This window comes from Drosophila nasuta, chromosome 2L (genome assembly GCF_023558535.2).
Source record: "Drosophila nasuta strain 15112-1781.00 chromosome 2L, ASM2355853v1, whole genome shotgun sequence".
Classification (NCBI taxonomy): domain Eukaryota; kingdom Metazoa; phylum Arthropoda; class Insecta; order Diptera; family Drosophilidae; genus Drosophila; species Drosophila nasuta.
This window is the reverse complement of record NC_083455.1, coordinates 28,101,510-28,109,605: the sequence shown is the minus strand read 5'-3', so window position 1 is coordinate 28,109,605 and position 8,096 is coordinate 28,101,510. Positions and strand designations below refer to the sequence as shown.

The following is an 8,096-nucleotide window of genomic DNA, read 5'->3' as shown; positions in this document are numbered from 1 at the left end:
CCAAGCGAACTCAAACCGCCCAAACCACTCTGGTGGGTTTCTAGAGACGCCAACACACCATACACACACACCACACATACCTCTGCATCACAATCACAATCAGCTAGCTAGGCCTGCGCTCAGGTGTTGAGCTCACCACACACACCACGGAGAACCCAGAGCTCTGTCTGCTTGCCACATGCACTTGACCACAGCTTGAGTTGGCCCTGTGTCGGCATCTCTCTCTCTCTCTCTCTATCTCTCTCTTTTGGCTGACTGCTCTCTCAGCCAGATTGAAGAGCCAGTTTTAGTGGAGGATTCAGTCTTTCGTGTGCTTGCGTCGCAGAAACATTGAACAATTTGAACGCGCGGATTAACGCAGCTCTCGCAACGTTGTCGCCGTCGTCGTCGTTGTTGTCGTCGCCGCAGTTGACAACAATCAAATCTAAAGCTGCAACCGAATGGGAATCCAAATCAGAATCTGAATCTGAATCTCAAGCGAATGAAGATTTCAATTCAAGTGCAAAGTGAAGACAAGTGAACAACAACAACAAAGCAAAGCAAAGCAAAGCAACAACAAGTGCAAGAGTTACACAAATAATTCCCAATCCAAATTCTAAGCTCAGTCCTCTAGAGAGCGTTGTTTTTCCGCTCTCGGTTCGATCGATCGGCAAAACTCCCTTCGACATTTTTTGCCGTTGTCGCCGCGCCGCGTTTTTATTTTGTTTTCGTCGCGATCGTCGTCGTCGTCGTTGTTTTTCCCTCTGCCTTCGTCGTTGTCGTCTTTGCGTCTTTCGCCGTGTCGCAAAATGTAAAAAACGGAATCTGAGAAAATTGCAGAGTTGGAATCGAAATCGAAATCGGATGTGGAATCGAAGTTGAAGTTGAATTTGAAGTGCGGATCAATGCCGAATTCGAATGCAATGAAAATTGCAATATTTGCATTTTAATTAAATTGCAAGAATTTCCAAAGTGTGTGTATACTTCTATCTCTATCTCTCTCGTTGTGTATAGAGTGTGTATAAGTGTGTACGTGTGTGCGACAACAACACACCAAAAATATATAATCAAAAGAAAAAAACACGAGAGAAATACAACAACAACACACACAAGAAAAGAAAAAAAAATAAACGAGAAAAAGGCGAAAAGAAATATTGTTCAACAAGTCAAACGAGTTCTTTTGGCTCGCTTTGGCCGTGTGGCCAACAGCAGCAACAGCAACAGCAGCAGCCGCAGTAACAACAACAACAGCAACAACAACGAGTCTCGGCCAAGTCGCATTTGGTGGCAGTGGCAAGCAGACAGTTGTTGTTGTGGCTTTGCGCCTTTGGTGAAAAATATTGACAGCATATTGCCACAAAATGTAAGAAAGCACGCAAAATCAAGTAATAAAAGTACTACACTCGACGACACTCACTCATAAAAGTGCGCGTACACTCTCCAAAAAGCGAAAAATGGAGAAAAAACACACACAAATAAAGCCCGTGCCTAATTAGAGATGGTCAATAAGGTAGCTCCCAAAAAACAACAACAGAGAACGGCAGTGAAAACAACTTGAAAATAGTCAAATTGGTAATCGAACTTGATGGCAGCAGAGAGAAAAAAGGGAGAGACTGAGAGGGAAATGTTTTTCAGCCCTGAGCGAAGACACAAAAGAGAAGGCGAAAAGAAAAACACTTTGCTGTGGCTCTTTTGCCTCTTGCTTTTGACTTTTGCCCACTGTTTCTTCCCAGTTACCTTTTGAAAAACGGAAAATGTGAAAAACAAACAGAGCTCGCTATTGAGAATTCGGTTTTCGATTTTTGGTTTTCTGTTTTTTCGGCTTTTTCTCTCTACCTGTTTTACCCACTTGCCTTCGCCTATTTGAGAACGGCACCTGAGCTGATCGAGTGAGTTATCGTTATCTATCGGGCGAAACGTGACAAGGGAGAGAAAGATGTGTCGCCTTGTCGTTTGTCGCCTCGCTCGCTTGCCTCGTCGAGGCCAAAACGATTCCTGGAAAACTCACACAATCGATGAGATGATGATCTGACGACATGGCATGATTTTGTAATCATATTGGTTGCCGATGCCGTTGCCGTCTTTCTGCTCTCTTTTTCTCTTTTTGTGTGTTTCTCCTATGTGTCTTTTGGCCATTAAGTAAGCCAGGAAATGCCCGTCGTGCTCGGATTTTTAATGTTCGCCTCGTATTTCCATTAAAGTGCACTAAAAATTCCTCTGAAAATTATATAAAATTATTACAAAAAGTCGGTCGAAACTGCGCGAGGTTAACGAGTGAACTCTCTGTGTGTGTGTGTAAGTGTGTGTGTAGTGTTGTGTGGCACTTATAAACCAATTTTCGTGGGGCTGCTAAAAGCCAAAATAGCTTGACATTAGGGAAAGAGACACTAACTGAAAATGAGAATGAAAATGACTCGGGGGAAAAACAAACAGACATTTTGGGCCAACAATGGGTTAAAAAAAATTAAAACAACTCGACTCCCCGAGTTTTATGGCCCTTAATTTACACTTCCTTCCCAGATGCGTAGCACAGACATAGAAACAAAAGAGTAAGCGATGGAATCGGAGTCGGAGTTTTCTTGTAGTTTTTTCTGTTTTTATTTTTGCTGAGCGTCGGCATCGACCAAAGGAAAATGCGAGCGAGCGACAGCAAAAGCGAACAAAATATAATTTTCATTTCCCATTTTCATTTGCTCTCGCGCCTCAGTCTCTGCCTCTGTTCTCTATTCCCCCCTTCCACCAGTCGCTGTTGCTCTGCATATTTTCTGCTTTATCAGCCCGACGGCGACCTAACGGTAGAATCTTTTCTCCCTCGCTCTCACGTTCTCTCTCTCTAACAGAGGTCAGAGACCATTTTATCTTTATGGACGAATGCGCGTCAGGTGCGTCAGTTTTGCAGCTGATGCGGGTGATCAACTCGACGGGCTGAAGGAAACGAATGACTTAGGCAACGAACTTGCCAAACGCAATTTAATGCGCTTTAAATTGTCTTTGGCCGCCCAGTTGGCGTCTAATTGCCACAATGCTTAGCGCTATACAAACAAAAATTACGCTTTAATCTATTTTTGCCCCGCACACACACACACACACACACACCCATCACACACACGTTCAGTTATGTGGCATGAGTGAAAGATGGCCATCAAGGCGAGAGATGGCTTGCTGGCTGGCTGAAACAGCTGCCCCTTTTGCCTTGCCTTGGAACACGGACCACACGCGCGCCTCGTGCTCCGTGCCAAGAAAATTACATTAGACGTGGCCCCGCCGCACAGCACAGCAAAGCACAGCAAAGAACGCGAATATTTCCTTTGCGAAGAGCACGCACTTGCCACCAGCAGCAAAGCAGCCACCTGCCACCTGCCACCTGCAACCTGTGTGTGGAAGGCGAGGCTGTTGCAGTTGCAAGCGAATGCGGCGCTAATTTCTTTGTTGAGCCTCATGCGAGTTGGCACTGCGGACATTCGAATGTGCTAGGCTGTGATTAAGCTTAGAATATGTTCATCGTTTTGTTCCAAGTGTCTTCATCCGCGTTGAGAATAGTAAATTGGATTGGCAATGCCAACAGATTGTCTGCTGGAGGGGCAAATAAATATCTTTCTATATGCGTAATATAAACAAATAAAACAATCAACTCTGCATTTTATCTCAGCTTTAATGTGGTACAGTTTGCCGTTTTATGGCATCAGCTTGCTCGATTATATTGCACGGCGATCAGAGAGATGCTCCGAGTGAGTGTCAAATTAACTCGTAAAGCTGGCTGCCTCATCAACAGCCTAGAGTATTCAATGCTTCGGTGCTGCGCATTTCGCTTTGCCATCCCATAAACACTCAGTCTACATAATTTGATAGCCTTAATGGAGGCCAGCATTCTTAATAGATCGGATCGGGTCCAGCAATGCGATCAACATAACGAAACGTTACAAATGTTTCTCAATTCGATTCGATTCGAAATTATATATTTGGAATTTGTTTTATGCGATATTTATGGCAGCAGCAGGCAGCAGGTTAACGAACCAAAAGCGAACCAAGAGCAGAGCTCTTCATCTAGTGTGTGTTTTTGCCTGGTTTTTGCAGTTTTACGATCGCCATTAAAGCGAGCCGAACAATGCCTAAAATACACGAACCATGACAATTATTGCTAAATGCTTTTGGCTACCCCTCGAAACTAGCTTCATAATGCGATGCCAAGATGCTAAAACCCATCTCAATTTCAAATCTCTATCCCAATCCCATCTCGATCTGTATTTCAGTGCCAATCCCATTCTGCTAGACTGAATTCGGTGGGATGTCAGTGTTGCCTTCCGGTTCTCGGTTCTCGGTTCTCGTTGATCTATTAATACTCCATAATTGTGAAGAAAAGAGTTCGCTTTACAGTCGAAACGGTAACAGACCGCGGGGTAGCGGCAACTTGAGATTAGAGAAACACACATGACAAGCTGCACTCTTCATCTGCACTTTGGAGTCTGGTCAGGTTTTGGGCTCCACACTTGCGAGGCGTCATTTCATATTTTTCTTGCACCTCTTGCGAGAGATGCTGGCTGCAGTTGAACCTCTGCACGGACGTTGTTCGCCGATAAGATATGGCTAATAAATGCCGCTAATTAATGGCATTGATTACGCTATATGCTATATGCTATATGCCAACTGACATCTCTTCTCCTTTTCTTTGGATTCGTTTTGTGTGCTTGCCAAACTTTGCTTGATGATTAAAATAATTGCATATTAAGAATTTATTATTGAAATGCTAACTTGACTGTTGAAGCTCAGCTTTTATGGCACTATAACTTGTTTTATGCCAAACAAAATACATTTTTTATGATTTCGCCTCCAAATTGACCAATTTAAATATTTTGCCAATTTATTTAATGCCAGTTAGAAATGTGGCAAATTACGATTTAATGAAATGCAACATCAAAGTTAAACGTTGATTAAGAGTAATTATAGCTCAAGCAATACAATAAATCTTTTTTTTTGCTGAGTCCGAAAGGGAAAACGTTTTCGATTTTCCACTGCTCTGGTTGCTGCTACATGGTGTTGTGTTCAGGCGTTGTTCCACTTGCATTTTCACACTTTTTCTTGCAGAAAATCTCTCATGCGAACTTTACGCTTTCGCTGCTTTGGGTCTGCTTCGCTGACCATAGTCGAGGATTTGCATCTTAATGAGCTCAATTAATATGCAAACAATTAAAATGTTACTGCTTATAGCTTATGGCTTATGGCTGCCACAAGTTTGACTTGCAGTTGGCCAGTCAAACGTCGAACGTCGAGTCATGTGTGTGTACGGCAATTAGAAAGCCATTAGAAATAACTTATTAACCACTGTGCACCCCTCTTCATCTGCGCTCCCCTCGCAACCACGTTCAGCGTGCACATTTCATAAATTACTCAACATTTAATTAAACACGCTCTAAAGCGCTACTTACCACCTACTTAGCCGCCGCTTTTAGACAACAATTTTGCATAATTTGAAGTTAAATCATGAATACACAACAACAAGTTGTTTTTCTGCTTTATTATTTTCATTTTCATGTTACTTGACTGCATCGTCCGAGGCGAAGTAATTAAAGAAACCCTCGGAACATGTGTTGTGGTCATGTTAACTCTTCCAACTTGGCTTCCGATTAAATGGCTTTTCCTGCTTGGCGAATTGATTCGCCATTCGCTTTGCAAAGGAGATCGCACAGTTTGTTGTCTAGCATTCCAAGAGAAATATTCAAAACAAAGCAAAGCAGAGCAGAGTCGAAAAATCACACAACACAACACAATCTGGAAGCAGTTTCCACTCTCTTCCCCTTCCCTTTGGCTAATTAGTTGAGCCGTAAAGTTTATGCTTTTGTTTTTTGATATGTTTTTCATTCTGCTCCGTCGTCTGCTATAGTTATGGTTATACATATATTTGTTGTAACTTTTATTTGCCATTAAGTAGATTTTATTAACGCTGCTTTATTTGTGGTTTCGACTCTGTCGATCTCCCTCTCTGTGGCTCTGTGCACTTTTTCGGACTTTACGATCTTTTGCTCGCTCGTTAAAGAACAAAACACACTCCCAGGAAAAGTAATAATTTTAATGTTCCAACCAGCCAAAGCAGAGACTGAGACTGAGACTTGGACAGGGTTTGACTTGGGCAAATCAAAGCGAAGCCCAAACTACAATATAATTACAAAGTTTGTCATTTGATATTAGACAGCGGCACAGTGCACACACTGCATGGAGTCATTCCGAATGGAGTGGTGTCTTAGCCTCTGTTGCACACGCAACCAGATGAGGCTCCTTCTCTTTCCCGGTGGTAGGTCTTTGGTCTCCTCCTCAGCTGTCGCTTCAGCGGCGCCAGTTCTTGGTTCTCGGTTCCCAGGTCTCAGTCTGTGGCGCTTTCTAATGTGTTTGGGTATTAGCAGTTCATCTAAACTTATGACAACTGCAAATCAAACTGACGTTTCCGCAGTAGCAGTAGAAGCTGCAGCTCAACTTGAAGTTGAAGCCAATCTCGAGACTCTTGGTAATTTGCGTATAGAGAACGTCAAGTGTCAAGTCTCGGTTCTCGGTTCTCAGTTCTCAGTTCTCGGAGCGGAGAGTTCATGTCTAACATTTCTAGTTGCAGTTTATTAAATTACATTTCATGTCACGGCTGCGTTTCCAGGAAGGTCCATCATTATAATGTTATTAGAGACACGTTTGCCAAATTGAGGCGCTCTTCCCTTTGATTTCCTCTTCCTTCTTTCTGGACTTTGACTCCTTATTGTCGTTTATGTCAATCACTTTGTCACATAATGGCGCTCTCGAGGTATTCCGTTCTAGTTGTGCATTAATTCATCTTTAATTGCTCTGCAGATCTTCTCTGATTATCTACCGATGAGCTGGCACTTTCTGCAGGGTGCCCCAAAAATAGAAACGAGATGTTTATCGCAGAACATCACGAAGTAAATGCCATGTGAAAATACCAAAAAATACCCAAAACCTTCTTTCCCCAGCGAAATAATCGTTGTTGTACCCTATGAAAGAGGAGAGAGCGCTGCAAAGGGAGATAAATTAAATTGTAAACTGTTTTTTTTAGAGGGTAACCAGCATTCGATATGCTTCTCTTTACTTGTTTCTTTATGTACTTTTCTAGCTTTTGAATTTTTTAGCTTATCGCGCGAGAAAAATCTTTGAAATTGCAGCAGCCGGGTTTTTTTCTATGTATTGTTATTATTTATAGTATTTGTTGTTGTTGTTTTGGCCACTCGAATACCGAACGTAGAAAAGTGTTAGTCATGGCCTTGTTAACTAAATTGTTGACCACGAATTTGCCGCTCAGCTCAGCCCAAGTTCTCGTTCCCTTTTCATTCTATTCTCTCCCTCTCTTGCTCTTCGGCTATTTGGTACATCCAATTCCATTCGACAACACACAAAAAACTTCAGTTTGGAAATTATTTGTTCGACTTTGAAATGTCTGTCTCTCTGTCTATATGTGTGTGTGGCTGTATTTGTGTGCCATCAATATTTGAGCAGACGAAGCAGACTCCGAGCTCTCGGTCCCTTTTAGCCTTTGAACCTTTTCGAGCGCAGGTAGTTTTTTTTTTTGTTGCCTGGCTGGGAGCTTCTTTTGTCTTCATTGGCATTAAAGAACATCGCCGGCATTCGCTCGTTAGTTGACCATTTGAATTTCAAATGGCCAAGTGGGCAACTAAAGCCAGTTGGCGAGCAAATGCCAACACAATGCGTAAGCCCTGATCAGCTGCATCTGAGTGCTAAGCGCGTTAGCGCAGTTATCAGTCTATTAGTTGCCATCCATCAAGATTCCCAACATCCTAGCATTGCATCTAGCATCTCTGGCGGCGTGGGCTGCGCTTAAGTGAGGGTATTTGTAGTCACGCTTTGTTCATACTAGAAGCGATTTGTTCTCTACATTTCAACTCAATTGAAATGCTACAACTTAGTTGCAGTTCCAGTTGACAATATAACTGCATTAGAAGGAAAGATCAATGGGAAATTTAAAGGAGGAAAATGGCAATCAGAATTTAATAAGGTTGGACTGTGGTTCCAAAAAAGAATTACATTTCATTTAAGGATTCAATAGCTTAGAATAAACTTAGAAACTGAGAATTCAATGTAATGTTTGAGATTAATTGAGATTGAAT

At 42.4% G+C, this 8,096-nt stretch overlaps 1 protein-coding gene across 2 annotated transcripts in view; it reads left to right on the top strand.

Annotated features, from left to right (window-relative positions):
• Nucleotides 1-316: 316 nt before the first annotated feature.
• Nucleotides 317-8,096, top strand: part of LOC132785310 (protein dachsous) — a 75,412-nt gene continuing 67,632 nt past the window's right edge. For both annotated transcript variants that reach the window (XM_060791470.1, XM_060791390.1), the window contains exon 1: nucleotides 317-1,342. The gene's annotated coding sequence lies outside the window, so the exon portion shown is untranslated. The remainder of the gene's footprint in view (nucleotides 1,343-8,096) is intronic.